The 17114-nt window shown below is 40.2% G+C and overlaps 1 pseudogene across 1 annotated transcript; it reads left to right on the forward strand.

Annotated features, from left to right (window-relative positions):
* Nucleotides 1-4950: 4950 nt before the first annotated feature.
* LOC148646819 (uncharacterized) lies at nt 4951-12523 on the forward strand (annotated as a pseudogene). The gene is made up of 3 exons (XR_015927629.1): nt 4951-5083; nt 6345-6446; nt 8496-12523. The product of XR_015927629.1 is annotated as an uncharacterized LOC148646819 (transcript).
* Nucleotides 12524-17114: the final 4591 nt, after the last annotated feature.

The raw sequence follows: 17114 nt of genomic DNA on the forward strand, positions 1-17114 counted from the left end.
TGAACACACTCTAGCCGTACATGTGAATATAGCATAAATACACCAAGGGATTGGGTGAGCTCCCATCACAAAAAAAAACTGCGAACCTGCACTACAGCGACCATAGTACAGTATGGAGACCAAGACCTTTTACGGGAAGAGACGGGGTGTTTCTGCCGCCCCAGCTTCCAAAGAGCGAAGGGTAAGCAAATACAGCAGACTTCATCTGAAATTCGCGATTACAGCGCATATTACAAGGTATTATTGCCGTTTTGAATTTTAAATTCAATTATAATTATTTCTTCGTAGCCTGTTCTTCAAGAAAACACTGCACGGGCGAAACGATCTTCGAAATCTACCACCAGGACAGTAAAAAAGAAAGTGGTAAGACGGAAAAAAAGAAAAGTTTATTTTGACTTCTGTTCCGCGACTGATGAATACTACTGTGTGACTTTATTTCTTACATGAATTATGTTATTTTGCCACAGGCCGTGGGTCTCTGCTCTCGGCCACTGGCCAGGGTGCCAACCTGTAGAAGCTCCACCTGTGTGGAGACTTTTCGGCAGCAGCGGGAGCAGTATGATGCATTACTGGGGAGGATTGGGAGGCTAGAGACACTCCTGAAAATGCAGAGGAAGGAGACAGTATGTTCCAGCAGTCAAACAGTTGAGCAGCTGTCTCCCCAAAAGTGCCTCTCCCCGCCGCGCAGGTTGCAATGCCTGGCGGAAGCTCTGCCCCCCGCAGAGCACACACCACCTCAGGACACTCCATCCCGGCCTCCCCGTTCACTACCACGCAGGAATCTGTTGATGCCGTCCCCGCCGTCTATCTCCCCCCAGGAAGCACAGCGGAATTCACAGACGCCAGTGGGACGAATAATTCTCCCAGATGTCCAACTGCTACCCATCACCCAGGAGATGGAGGGGGAGTTGTACTTGCAGTGCATCGGCATAGACGGGAAAGCAAGAGCCGAACCGCTACGCCGCCCTCGTGTTTCGAAATCTTGTGACTTTTGAAATTTACTGGGGGTGGACCACGTCTGTAAATTTCGATGGGTCCAGAGGCAAAAGTGCCTTGCCTTGCAATCTCTGGGAAACCATTAGTACGATGGTGAATCGGAGATTCTCAACCCTTGCTGCGTGCGACTGGAAAAGAATTCGTGATCTGATCAACGAAATGCTTCGTAGGAGGAGGTGCTCTTTTCCTCTAGTCTAACAGTCTGTCCACAAACAAAACATTCCTAGACAAGAGGAATTGAAAAAAAACAATTTTGTCAATGAAAACCGGTGTGTGTGTCTCTCTCTGCTGGATGTCCCTCTCACTCTCTGCTGAATGAATAAAAGAATTTTATTGAAAACACGTTTGCGATTGTCTGGTATTTACTTTGGTCCCTTTTAACTGTTTTTCGATCTACTGTATTGCTTTGAGATGCCACTTTTAAAGGCGATATGTAAAATAAAGTTTTTTATTATTGTTATAGAGAAACATGATCAGATTTTCCCTGGTTCAGAAAAAAGATCTAAAGTGCTACACATAACTTTCTTAATTCGATATATTTAAAGCAGTGAACTACTGTAGGTGTCACATAACATTCAGAAATACAATCATGTATTTGACAAATAAAAACGATTACAATCTAATCCTTCCATGTTTGATCCCAAAATCCCAAGAAATATAAATCTTGACTGGTAGAAAGCTATGCTGAAAGTTTATTAAGATACTTAGAAGACAAAGATACTGTATCAATCTATGTTGCATTAGCCTGATTATGATTAAAAAACACATATAATTAAACACGCGTTTGCGATTTAAATCAGAACACGATTTAAATCAATATAAATGTTTATATTGTAACGCATACTGTCCAGCCTCCATTTCTCTATAAAAATTTACTCTGTTGCACACACACACACAATAGAAGCAGGAAGCAGAAGCAGGGACCGTTGTCAGAAGGGAAGAAGGTGACTATTCATTGTTATCAAAAATGACTTAGAATCGATCATGTTGCGATATTTTGAAATATAAAAGTCAATTGATTGTCCATAATATCGCTATTCTATTTTTTCGAAGAAATGTTTGTTAAAAGAAAAGTCCAGCACCAGCTAGATTTGAACACACAACCTGCGAGTTGTTAGTCAGGCACGTAAACCAGTAGGCTACATGACAACTCACATGAACAGGGAGGCGAAACAGCCCTACACAGCCCTGTCGCAGTACACGAATATACTCATACCATTATTAAATTCTTTAGATACGCGATTCAATATTATATTCCCTATTAATCAAATTCTAAAAGTATGCTTGTTGGCTCCGGTATCACGTTAGTTAAAGACTTCAAAGCTTAAAATGTTTAGGGAGAAATGGAATACTGGTATGTATTTTTTTCCAAGTACCAAGACCAGCTATATACTGTATGTTTATGTTCCAAAATTAATATTGTTTATGGCCTTCACACGCGTTACAGTATGCTCCTATTCTTTTTATGCTCAGCTTCTAAGATTTCCCTTCAGTGGTAAAATTCAACGGGCACAGTAAAGACGTTTACTGTAAGTCTTTCTACGACAGACCAACGGACCACGAGTGCCCCTGTTGGTCAACCAATCACGTACCGCGGTACCCCGCGTCATCTTGCGTCATGATACGCGACACCGCAGCCAATTACCTGCGGTACGTGTCTGTACCGCTCACTTTGAATGGCTGCATCTGTAGTGTCCATAATATTTGCTATTTTTTGTTTTTCAAAGAAATGTTTATTTGTTAAATGAAAACTCATGACAATAGCTAGATTTAAACACCCAACTTCAGGCTATCACTTAAGCCAGAGCTTCAGTCACTTAAGCCATCACACCACAAAGAGTTTGTGCGGCGTTAGATTAATATAATTATATCGTTAATTTCTTTAGATATGTGATTCCATATTATATTCCCTATTAATCAAATTCTAAAAGTATGCTTTTGTTTTCTCTGATAATGAGCGTATTCACAGAAAAGCTTAAAACTGTCACTTTTCTCACAAAGTATATTGTAACGCAACGGGGGTTCAGGGGGGCGCCCTTGCCGCATTAGGTCAGCCCTCCACCGTCGGGGGCTCAAACCCAGGACTCCCATGTCACTCAACAGGGACCCAGTCTGGTGAGCAAAAAGGAGATTTCTCTACAGCCTAGTAGCTGTAGTCCTGCTATCACAGGGAAGGGCGGCAACGTCACCGCTCTGGTAAGCCGGCTCTTACACACCCTGATGGCTGTATGCGTTACAATATAAACGTAATATGGTCAGAAGGAGCACGGAAAAACGTTTCTGAAATAACCACATGTAAGACTTTGATGCTTAAAATGTTAAGGGAGAAAGTGGGATACTGGTGTGTATTTTTTCTTTAAACTACCAATACCAGCCATATACAGTTTACATAATAAGTTTATGTTCCTAAATTAATATTATTTATGAGCATGTGAAAGGCATGGTGAATCGAAGATTCTCAAGACTTACTTTGTATGATTGGAAATGAATACAGGATCAGATCAATGAAATGCTGTGCTGTTATTTTTTGTCAATGAAAAAATAATGTCTTTTAGTTTACAAACAGTTACAAAGAGAGTAGACCATGGTAGTACTTTGAGCTTACAGCCTGTCCAAGCTCATTCATTATTAATACTATTAGTTATATCTTCCATAAAGACTTTGATGCATAAAATATTTCTGCATAATTTCAAACATTTATGACAAAGGTTGTAGGTTGTGTACTTTTGTCCAACTTAGCTATCTTGCTTTTAAAAAATACTGACTTTTTAATGTTAAATGATTAACTTTCTGTAATACACAGTTGACATTTATTAAAAGTCTGAAGAGTATACAACTTAAATTCTTAATTGGAAAAAGATTGTCTTTCAGGAGTGACTGGGATTTCAAAGCATGCATTTTCTGTCAACAGCTCAAATGCTGTACATGAGAGGTTTAGCTTCATTAGCCCCACCTGGCGGTGATTCCTGATACTATTATCATAATTGCAGTATTATACCATATAACGCGATATGACCCATTATGATGCGTTGTGAGGTGACACGCCAACCGTGTTTTACTGCAGCATACCCCGCTCATTTTGAATGACTGCATCTGTAAAATAGCCAGAGCCTATCAACACTCAGACCAAGGCCTATGAATCCAGATGCTAATAAACCTATGAGTATGTCTTTGTACTATGTGAGGAAACTGGAGCACCTGGAGGAAACATTTGAAGTCCATGTAGATAGCATGATAAGGTCTGTAATGGAACCCAGGGCATCAGCTGTAAGAGTAGCAATACTAACCACCACTGTATCACTCTACTCTTTCAGTTCTTCAAATTACATTAAAATGTTGTTTTAAAGTGGATGCTGAACTGTCACAACCTAGTTTCTATTCCATTGAAGATCTTTCCCCCATCATTCTTGGAGAGAAGGGGAAATACAAATGATTGGTATTAAGAAGAAGGAGAAGGACATATTTGCTCCCAAAGGGAAGCCTTAAGAGTTTCCCATAAGGTTCCATAAGAAATGTCTGGGGTGGTGTTTGTGTCTAAAAGTATTTCTATCTGGGAAATAATAAATTAGATAAAATCCAGGTCAGAGAACAACAACAGGTTGATTCTCCAAAGGTGGACATGTAGGATCTTCAACTGATAGATTTAGTTCTGTAATAGGGGAGTTTTACTATTTGCAACTGAAAATGAAATTACTGTTTGAGCATTAAATTATTGTGTGAGATAGACATTGTTGAAAGAGAGAAAGGAGGACATTTGAAAACTGCCATGAAAGAGTGTAAGAAAACTCCACGCATCAGAGATAGTGTAAAAATAAAGAAATGATGTAAAGTTTAATGCAGTCAGTACCTGTATTACATACCTTACTTTATGATTTGAGACAACTTGAGATACAATGAAAGGTATAGCCTTGTGCAAAACATCCCATGGCCCTCTGCAGCTTTGTATCCTCTCCTAGCAGTTTAGCAGTGAATCCAACACGAGCACGGTGTGCAGCACTGGGAACTGAATCTGTCAGCCAGAGTCCACAGAAGCACAAGAAGAAACTACAGATTACATTTCTTGCAGATATTAACACCATAAACAAAGGTAAACAAAACAGTTTTGATACATGTACACATTGTAAACAAGGAAGAAATACCTAACATCTTATTTTAAATTGAGTTAAGAATGTGCTTAAAATATTTTACTTAACTGACTATACAGTAGGTGGTGATTTAATTAGGTCATTGAAGATTTATTATTGTCATTGTTCCCAGATTTGGAAGTGGCTGAAGATGTGCTTACCTTAATCATGCTTCTCCTTTACCAGCTTTGAAGATTAGTCAAAAGACATTTAGAGCATCTGCAATTTTATGTACAGATGAGACTAAGATGAACCTTTCCCAAAGTAATGGAAATGTAAAATATTAACAAGGATATGCAGAACCTCCAAAGAACATTACCTCTTCTGTGAAGCAATGACGGCATTATGCTTTGCAGTTTTAATTGTCTGAAATCAACCAAATAGAGACAAAGCAAATATATACAAAATTATCATTATTCCTCTTAGATGATTGCAGTGCACTATGTTCAAGTCCAACATATACAGTAACAGTACTTTAACAGTACTTTTGTTACTTTTTTTCTTCTTTTAAACACTGTATAATTTCAATGTTATTTTCCATAAATATAGTATTTGCTTGATACATAAATTCTGCATTCAATACAGATGTATATATGTTACAAAAGAGTTTGGAGTGGGAAATAAAATGAGTATATTAGTATACTCATTTTATTGATTCTATATTTTCTATAGTCAGGATAGAAATTAATACTATTGCCATAACTCTTTACAAATATTAATAACTGTAGCAAAGCTGAGATTGTAAGCACAGGTAAGTCATCAAAGGGCAGAGTTATTTTTATCAGGAGAGACACATTCTTTGGATTCTCACAGGAAAATCAAGGAATTCGCTGCACCATGTGAGGAACCCAAAGAAGGCTCCACAGCCAAAACATTGTGTTTCTTTTCTTCTCTTTTCAACAGAGAATAAACCTTTACTTGTTCCTTTGCAGCCTACAGATGCTGATGCAGCTACGTACTTGAACTACTTCTTACTTCAAGTAATCCTAGTAAAACATTAATAAAACATAAATGATTTTTTAAAAGTTAACATTGCAGCTCATAGAGCTGGGGCCCTGGATTTACTTCCTTGGGTGATGGCTACATGGAATTTGTACATCCTCTGCACGTTTGTTTAGGTTTCCACTAGGTACTTACTGTATTGGATAAAAAGTGACAGAAATGAATGATTTAGAATACAATGGTATGTGAGTGTACGTGTTTGGCTATCTCATGTTTCCTCAGCTGAGTCTGTGACTTCAGGTGCCCACCCTGATCTTCCTGGCCTCTATCAGTCAGGACTCCACCTTCACTCATTATTGTGAGAGTTTTTCTTGCTGCTGGCTGGTAAGAGCAGTTCTTTTAAGCATTGCAAAACTATGCTATTTCTGCTTTTCTGTGTGTTTAATGTCTGTACTCCAAAATGTAATCTTTCACTGTAGTGATGCCTTTAACAACAACTTATAACATTTAAGTCTCTGTATTTGAGATTAATAGACCAAAATAATCTCAAACCATCAAAGGTATTTTGTACTAAGTATATAATTACAATAAACTAATAAGAAAATTGGTCATTTATACTTTACAAATTATAAAAAGAAAATCTTGTGATAGGAGTTCTATTTGTGATGTTTATAACACTATGACAACAGTGGTGTAGATAATGAAATTTGTTGTTACTTGATTGCGGTGAGGCAAGTGCAAGCCAAACATACATGGGGACAATTTGGAGGCCACGGTAAGGGCCAAGAGGGGAAATTTGGCCTGGACACTGGAATGACCCCCTACTCTTCTAGAGAAATGCCCAGGGATCTTTAATGACCACTTAGAGTCAGGACCATGGTTGAAGGTCTCATCAGAAAGACTATACTGGGGCATTAGGACCCACACAGACTGCAGGGTGGGTGCCCCCCACTGGTCCCACTAACACCTTGTCCAGCAGCAAACGTAGTTTCCGAGGATGTTTCCCATCCAGGTTGGCCAGGGTCAACCCTGCTTAGCTTCAGTGGGTAGCCAGTTGAGAGCTGCAGGGTGATATAGCTGCTGGCCCATTTCCTTCCATTTTATCCAATACAGTGATGTTGCAGAGCAAGAGCCTATCCCAGCAAGCAATGGGCACAAGGCAGAATACACCCTAGATGGTACACCAGTACATTACACAGGGCACACACAAACACAAAAACAAACTTATACAGTACCAAGGCCAGTTTTCTCAGAAGTCACTTAATCTAACAGTAAGTTTTTGCTTTGTGAAAGGAAACCTATGCAAACACAGAGCAAGGTCTAGAATTAAACTCAGGGCCCCAGTGCTTCAAGGCAGCAATGCTGACCACTGGGTTGCCTGATATGCATGTTACTAAGTTTAAATATTATATTTTAATTTGAGGTACCTTTTATTAATTAAAATAAAAAGGGCTTTTATTGTGTCAGAGATATGCAGATCCATACATACAATAATTTGCATGAGTTAACTTTTGGTACATCCATTCTAAAATCCCTACTCTACAAGTTATTACCTATAGGAGTTGTTTAAGGAGACATACACCTGACATTCAAATGACTTATTTGGTTTTGTTGTCATCTAAGAATTTTATATAAGGTAGAAAAATGTACTCTTCAGCAAGACAATGACCTCTACTAGAGCACAGCCACATTGAAGTTAACTTGCAAAAGGAAAATTCTATAGAAATTCATGGTAAGACTTGGCAATTCCATCAGCTATGCCCAGAAAACTGTAGAACTTTTGCCAGGAGAAAAGGATCAAATTAACTCACATCAGTGTGCTGTAGTTGCTGGTAAGCTGTACTGCAGCATGATGATTGATCAAAACCCAACCACAAATCTCAGTGCACTGCTAAAGATGTTATTATAGAAGCAGTGAATAGCAAGATCAGAAATTCTAAGGGGGATCTTTCATGCACATGCATAGCGTACAGTATATACTGTACACTATGGTAATTGGCTATGTCGGATAAAACGGAATGTCAGATAAATGAGTCAGATAAACGCGACTCTATTGTACTGAATTATGGGTCTGAAACCTTTTGCTTATCACTAAACTTCAATTTGTATATCTTCTTACAGTTTTTGCTGACATTCAGCATCCTTCACATTTAATAATGATAAATCAGATCATTACAGCTCTGGATAAAAATAAATACTGTTTCTGCTGCTTGAAATAAAAGTATCCAAATATTTTCTGAACTGATGTTGATACAATAATATAATGCTAAAATTGTAAAATTTTATAAGCCCCCATTTGTCACACAAAATGTTAATAGGATCACCTCCTAACAATGTTATATCCAGAATATTTAGGAAAGGTTTCCATGTTTACAAGTACACATGAACACATAATTGCAGATCACAAATTGATTTTCTATCCTTTACTCTTAGGAAGAAGAATCATGGAAATAATACAAGATACCAAAAAAATCACCAAGGCTGAAGATGTACGAAATGACAACAAAATGCTAATGAAACCTTATGCTAATTGGGAAGAGTTTTTGATGCCAGCTCCAATTTCCATAGCCATTTTAGGAGAATTAGTCTTTATCTCTTCTAATACAGAGTTTTCTATCAATAAAAATCCCCCAAAAGATGGCTTTAAATTCATTCGTTAGCCAGAGTCCTTCCGCGCCTGTCTCATGCAAGTGTGCAATGCTGGATGGGGTGCGTTCAACGAGGCCCATAAGAACATGGACCAGATTCGTCTCCACTCTGCCAATGTGCCAGAGTATGTAAAATTAGCGGTCAAGTTGATTGTCCGAGATGACGACAAGCTCATCGAGCTCATGCTCCCTGACCAGCTAGAAAACATCAGCTCCATAGCAGAGGAGTGTAAAATCCTGTCAGAGCTCACAGAGAAAAAATTCACCTTTGTCATTGATCTGATTCAAGAGCTGATGGAGGCCTGTTTGAATGCTAAGGCAGCCTATAGTGAAGAATTAGAAGAACTGAAGCAGAAAATAGAGGAATCCAAGTTGAGGAAACAAACAGCAGAAGAAGGAAAACGTAGAGCAAATAAGACATTTGAAAACATGCAAAAGCAGTTGGATGAAGCTCAACAAGAATATAAAAAAGCCATGGATACTCTGCCCAGTGGTTGGGATATTGTTGGCATGAACTTTGTGGAGGGCCTCACTAATTTAGTTAATATCTGTTATAGTGCTTGTACTGCAAGTGTAACTAAGCTTGGAAGAAAAACAAGTAAGGAGCAAAATCCCATTGCGTTAGGCAATGTTTATGCCAAATCACAGGTTCTCTTGAGTCTCCTAGAACTAGTTAAGTCTTTTTTTCATGAAGACAAAATACATTGGGGCGTACTGTTTGATCAAAAGAAGGAATGTGCAAAGTCTGAGTGGGTGGCAGATCAAGTGAAAAGAGTTAAGGAATCTTTGGAAAAAGAAGAAGACTGCAAGCCAAAAATAACAGCAATGCAAATGTGCGAAGACATTCTTACAATCTGCTCTTGTCTAACAGATATTGCTCCAGACAATGTCTGTGAAGAAAGCAAACAAAAAGAGTTAATAACAAAACTAAAAAAGTTGAAAACACAGGCTATGAAGTTTGATACCGAGAGTAAAGGCTTCACAGGTGCCTCTGCCTTTCCTGTAACCCCCCCACAACTGGCCAAACAGCAAGAGGAGCAAAGTACACAGAGAAAAAGTGTAGGTGACGTCGCAGCTGACAACGCCCGTTTTCGCATAGAGCAGAGTCGAGCTCAGATGAATCAAGCACAAGAGATGTTCCAGAAAAGCTTGGAAAATCTGGACAAATACCACAGTGACCTGACTGAAATCCTAGTCACAATGAGGAGCTGTGAGGTGAAAGAAATCGACTTCAAGACCACTATTAAAATGCTGACGAAGGGACTAGATGCGATGGGAAAAGTAAATGAACAATGGGAGAAGATGGTATTATTTTTCCACATGCTCTCCAACATAATCAAAACCAACCTAAACAAACATTTAAAGGATGTTGTCCAAACTGCAGAAAAAGCAGGTTCTTCCAAGCTTGGCTATTCAGCAAAATCATTCCTGAGAGATCTGCTGTATAACCAAGCTTTCCAAGCATCTAATATTGCCAGTTTGGTGAACATGATCTCTGGGACCTACACAGAGATCTCCAACTTGTACCTCATGGATAGAATCAGCAGCTTGGGGAAACTCATGGCCTTAGACCCCAGCAAATCTAACTTTGATACAGAACGGAAAAAGTTACAGATTGGCTGTGAAGAAGCAGAAGCAGGAATAAAAACAATTGTACTGAAAAATAAAATAGAATTTGAAAGGAATACAAAATCAAGAACAGAGAAGATTGAAAAAGCACTCAATGGAGCATTGCCCCCAGCCTCTGAGGAAGAGATAAAAGAAGTTAGACAATGTGTTGAAGTGGGAATGAAGATGTCAACTCAAGAAGAAGAAGATGAGGGACAGTATTGTTAGCTCTTACATTTTTCTGCTGAAAATGCAAAGAAATAAATGTACGAGTCCTACAAAATATGCTTCTTTGTCATACAGGCTTATACTATAACATGATAGACGTGATACTGGAAAACATTGCTTAATAGAAAACTGCAGGATTTGTTCAATGGGAATAAACGGGCTCGGGGTAGTTAGTTTGGATTCACGGAAACTAATATTTTTTTTTCTGCAATAATACAATATACACATTTCTGTAGTAATATTATTAGTTTGATTATAGTATTACGAATTAATTGGAGTGGAATATATTTTTCTATTTTTATTGCTTATTGCTTTAGGTACATATGTGTTTCCTGCAGGTATTGTGATGATACTTTTATAATGGACAGCCTCAGAGTAGATCTTGTCTACAACAGAATTGTTCTACAACAATATGATAAATGTGTTTGCTTAGTCGTGATTTGTTTCTAAATCTTTGAAATTTCATTTGCTGCTTCTACGGTTTGCTTCCTCCATATTTGAAAATATGACCATTTCAATATTTAAACAGGAATCTAGGTCACAGATATAAAATTAATAAAGAGCAGTGGTCCTAGTAGAGATCCCTGTGGTACTTGATTACATCGCGTCAAACTAACACATCCTTATCTGTATCATCTGTTTTCTGTTTAATAATTAATTCTCACTTGTTTCCCTGAATCCCTACCAGATTTGAGAATTAATTTGAGAATTAACCTGTTCTTTTTATATACATTTGTAGCGGCAATGCTTATTAATAAGACAGAATTAAGTGTTGCTGTGCTTCCTAAATGAGGCCCCATCTCTCTTTCTCATCTCTGTGGTGCAGCCACAGAGAAGCTATTCATGCAGTTCTGATTTAGATTTATCTTTGAGATAAGAAGCAGCTTCCAAATGGGGATGTGCCCAGCCATGCTTGGCTATCACGATCAATGGCCATTCCTGGCGCTTATCTGTCTGAAAGATTCTTGGGAACATCTGGATTGCGGTCCTAGATGTCAGAGGTCATTGTGACTCATCTCTCACTTTGACCAACCAATCAGGAACCTGCAGGGCGTGGTAACCCCATGTGGGTCAGAAATGGCCACTAAACTTTCGACCAATCACCACCTGTCTTGGTCCTGGTTTAAAAGACACTGCACAGCTCAGAAACTTTGCTTCTCCGGCCACTTTTCACACCCTCAGAGACAATCACGTGACAATGAGTGTTGTCTGGGACTGGAACCTTGTTTCAGCAAAGTGTCGGCCCAAGGAATGCCCGTACATAAATTGCTAGCTGACACCAATGTGGACGCTTCGCTTGATCACCAGAGTATACGTTTGGACTCTTGTCGACAACTTGAATATGTTTTTATTCAGCAACAGCGCTACACCAGAAGCAAACCGAGTTTCTTCCCTCTAAAAAGTGACTTGCTCGGACCCGTGGTCACGCTCTGTGCATAGAGACTTTCTACTAATCAGCCAGACTACTAGTAGGTTCCTGAGAGAGACACTGTCGGCATGTCGCCACAGCAGAAATCTCTCCTCCTAATTCGTCCATCTCCAAGCTGCACCAAGACTGGTTGGCAAAAAGCCAGAGGACGCCGGGACGATGTCTATTGGCTATTGGACACAGCCGCTAGCTGGTCTTGGTATCCGTACCAGGAAATACGAATCTACATCTGGAAAAGTAAACCCAATGTTCTACATTGCATCTCTAGAATTCAACTGTTACCTCAACACAAGTTGATATCAATCCAATTCATATGAGTAATGTATTTACTTTTGAGTAGCTAATGTAGACTGATTAACGGTAGTATAGCCGAATGGTATACTGAAGCATATTCTTTGTTTGTATCTCTTTGTGTTTTGCATCTCTTCGAGATTATATACCTTGCATTTTGATAACCCTCACAGTAAGATCTGCCACCTGTATCCAGGCAGACTGTTATATGTTTTATGCACAATTTATGTATTAATAAATGTATCTCGTTTATTGAATCTATGTGCGTGCGTCGCTGATTGATTGATTATCTAAAAGCCATAACGAACCACCTGGTTATTGCTGCTACAATTAATAAATTGCCCCAATAAATTCACAAAACCCCTACAGAAGGTAAAAGGGGATGCCCGATGTGAGTGAAAGTGGGAAGTAGATAATGTGTACGCTTTTGATGTTTTTATTGTTTGTGAACATACACACACAACACTCAAACATAAACGCACCTCATAATAAAAGAGCAAATCACTTAGTAGGAGGATTTAAAGGACATTGGGAGCCGAGAATAGCTCTGACTGGAGCCTAGTGCATAAGTCCACCCTGGGGCAAAAGCATCAATGCTGGTGTTCTGGGGATGGTAAGTTACTTATCTGGGAGGAGAGTTGCACGTGTTCTCGTTCCTTACTTGTGAACAGTGCAAGGTACAGTAAGTCTTCTCTAAAGACTCTGAGAGGCATTTAGATCTGGAGGTAACAGACGCCCCTAGTTGCATGACTGCAGCAATGCACAGTTTTTTTCCAAGTGTAAAGCAATTGTCTATGAGCTGTTACCTCACATGACACAGTAAGAAACTGTACATGTGTGCTAACTGGCTGTCTGATGAAGCAGTGGAGGTGTCTGATTATGTATCAGACAAATGCAAGTTAAAGAATGTGAGGAAAAGCTGAAAAAAGCACAGACTCTCAGATGGTGTTTGGGCTGAACAGTGGTGTAAGGATAAACAGACAGATATTGGAATAAGTGATATTGTGTTTATAAAAAGTTACACTGTTGAAGGAGATACATGTAGAGGTGAAACAAAATACAGTGCATTTACGCTAAAACCAAAACTATAATGTTCATGAGGTGTAACACATAATCTAATAATTTAAGGGTGTAGTACAAAAAATATTCAAGAGTTGTATGTGTGTTTTATGAATTTGTGTGCAGACGTGTGTGTGTGTAACAGACCTCAGTGCGTAACTGTGAGTTTTGGTACAGTAAATGACGCTGCGAGTGTGTTTAGCCAGCCGGACTGGCTAGAGACTTAACTAAAGAAACTTGACTAAAGCAAATCAAAATCAACTTAAGTGACTAGAAAACATAAGAGCGTCTAAAACGTATAAGTACAAATACCAGCACAGTACAGGTGGACCTAAATGAGTTATCTAAACATAGTATTTGTATAAAATTAATTTAAACAAAAGTTGAAATATATTAAGACAGTACAGTCCCGCAGTGGTTAGCATTTGTGCTTTGTACTACTTAGGCTTAGGTTCAATTAAAGGGGTGATTCCTCATTGGTAATTAAGCAGAATTATTTGAGTGGCTTGAAACCAGATATCGCTAAAATGCTGTAAATTCAGAATCATGACTGGTGAATAACACCACTGTGAAATTTGCAGAACTGGCTAAACTCTGCCGACAGATTGAGATAAATAAGGTGGCTAAGGTACGGAAATAGACAGGGTGACCAGGGGAGATCTCTGATTTGCAATTATTGTAAAAAAATACAGGTCATTTTAAGAGAATCTGTAGACAGTGCATGCAGGATGAAGAAAGCAGGGATTTGCCCTGTGGTTCATTTGACAGGGAAGAACAGGAAAAAAATAATCTCCCAGCTAAGAGATTTGTCTGATGAGGATAAACGGTCTTTTGAGAGAGCTCCCTTGTAGCCACCCTTAGTCTATCCCAGTCAGTTGGGCAAAATGAGTTCAAGCTAAAATGTACTATTAATGGGGTGTCTGTTTCTCTGTTATGGGATACTATAGCACAATTGTCATGCTTCTCTCATTTCACTGCTCAAAGGTGTGGTGTAGAGTATATGGGGAGACAGCAGGAGGCCACAGGAGTAGGGGGGCAGTGAGCTGTGCTCTCTAAATACAAGGTCGTTACATTGATTTAGGAGGAGACGTGCACTTTATCACTCAGATGTGGGTGGGTTCCACTGGGATGCCCTGCAGCATTTACAGGGATTTACTTTATACAGAACAGTGTATCACATGGCTTTGAGACAGCACTTACATGACCTACCTCAACTGACCTCTGTGATCATTCAGTATGTCGATGATATTCTGATTGCTTCCCCTGATGAGGAAACCCACAAGTCTGAGCTGCATCAGGTTTTGGAGATTCTAGCTAAAAAGGGACATAAAGTTAGTTACGATAAGGTCCAACTGTGTTTAGGATTGTGTAATTTTAACAAGGCCTGGATGGACTCTTTTTACAGAGTGAGCACACCTCATAACAGATCTGCTTAAGGGGGGAGTGCAGTCCAAGAACAAGATTGCCTTGGATACCGCAGCAAAAGCTGCCCGTAATCATTTGAAACAAGCTCTTTTACAGGTGCTAGGACTGGAGTTTCCTCAGATGGATCAACCATTCCTTTGTATGTAAGTGTGGAAAATGGGTTCTGGGCAGCTGTGCTAACGCAGGAGCATGGAGGTAGGCACCTCCCGGTGGGATACTATTCAGGACCATTAGATGCTGTTGCCAAAGGGTGGGGTGGCCTTGAAGATTTAATGAAGATTTAATACTGTTTACCGATGGGTCCTTTCTGGTGCATGAGGGAGGCGGGCAGCCCTGGGAGTACAGGAGTCTCTTGAGACCTCTGTTGGTAGAAAAGGGACAGTTACAGGACATTCAGGCTGAGGCCTCCAGAACAGAGAAATGCAAATGGTTAGAAAAGAATGTGGGGCTGCATGATAATTATGTCAACTACATCTCAGGTGCGGGTGCTACAGCTCAAACTTCCTGCTCCTGAGGGACCTTTCATGCACTGGCAAATTGACAATTGTAGCTTGCCAGTATGTAAAGGGAAAACTGGACTCTTAAAGATTGTGGATCTGTTTTCCCGGTGGGTTGAGGCCACTGCCTCTTTAACTGCCCAGCCGCTTGGATTCTGATCAAGGGACATACTTAACAGGGAAGGTGTGTCAGGCTGTGGCTGCGTTGTTAGGGGTGAGATGGGACCTTCATTGCCCCCATCACCCTCAGTCTGCAGGAACGGTGAAACGAATGAACAGAACTCTGAAAGACTGACAAGATGTTATCTAATGACTGAAGGAACACTGTGGGTAGATGCTCTGCCTACGGTCCTGTGTAGCCTGCTGGCTGAATCAAACAGAACTGTGGGACTGAGCCCATTTGAGATCATCATGGGCCGACCAATGAAACTCCCTGGAGGGCCAAATTTGGCTAATAGATTGTTGAGTTTGCTATCTAATTCTCTATTGCAGTATTGTAGGTTCTTAACTAAAGTGGTGCACGGGGCTGGTGAACAGGTGCTGGATGCTTGGGGACTTCCAGTTGTAGTGGTTTGATGGGTTTACTGAGACAATTATTAATTGTAGCAGTAATCACGAGATTGTTCGTTGGGGCTTTTAGAAAAACAATCGTCAGAACAACTAACAACGCACACCGTTCAATACACGAGATACATTTATTAATATAAATTGTGCACCAAACATATACTAGTCTGCCTGGATACGAGCGGCAGACCTTACTATGAGGGTTATCAATATACAAGGTATATAATCTCGAAGAGATGCAAACACAAAGAGATACACAACAGAGAATATATGTCAATATATATAGTTCGGTTACCAAATCGCTTATCAGTGTTATTACCCACTGTTACTCTAAACTCGGAAGTAAATACATTACTCATGAATTAAATTGATAACAACTTGTGTTGAGGTACAATTGAATTCTCAAGACGCAATGTAGAACATGGGGTTTACTTATCCACTGTGTATGGATTTGGAATTTCCCGGCACGAACACCAAACCAGCTGACAGGCTCTGTTGCAGCCTCTGTTCCAGCGGTTGTCCAATGGACATTGTGTTGGCGTCCTCTGGCTACCGGCCAACCAGTCGAGGTGCAGCTCGGAGTAGGACAGGCGGAGGAATCTGACTGCGGCGCGCAGGGCAGTCGTTGCTCCGAGGGGATCTACCAGCAGTCCGGCTGGCTAGTAGAAAGTCTCTATGCACAGAGTGTGACCGCGAGTCTTCACAAGTCACTCTTTTGCCTGGGAAGAAGCTGGTTCGTTCCCGGTCCAGCGCTGTTTCTGAATAAGCTATTCAGGTTGTCGACGAGGGTCCAACTGTAGGCTGCCGTTGATCAAGCGGAGCATTCACGTTGGTAGAATTCTGAGTACGTATGGGATCCTCGGCCTCGCGCTTAGAACAAATTCCAAGTCCTTTTGCAGACAACAGCAGTTGTCACGTGATTGTCTCTGAGGATGCACGAAAATGGCCAAGGAGAGCCCCGATCTGAGCTTGCGCTCCCTTTTTGACCAAGACACAGATGTGTGCTGATTGGTTGAGAGTTTGGCGGGCATTGGAGACCCACGTGGTATTACCACGCCCTTCCAGTCCCTGATTGGTTGGTCAAGATGAGATATAAGTCACTTACTCTTGACACTTAGGAATGCAGTCCAGATGTCCATTCGGCACTCCCTAGACTGATAGGCGCCAATGGATGACCATTGATCATAATAGCCAGGCTTAGCTAAGTGCATCCCCGTCTGGGAGCTTGTTCCTTATCAAAAGAAAACATCTTAAATCAGCCTGCATGAATACTTTCTCTGTGGCTGCACCACAGAGATGGAGG

This window comes from Lepisosteus platostomus, chromosome 16, assembly GCF_059453375.1.
Source record: "Lepisosteus platostomus isolate fLepPlt1 chromosome 16, fLepPlt1.hap1, whole genome shotgun sequence".
Lineage (NCBI taxonomy): Eukaryota > Metazoa > Chordata > Actinopteri > Semionotiformes > Lepisosteidae > Lepisosteus > Lepisosteus platostomus.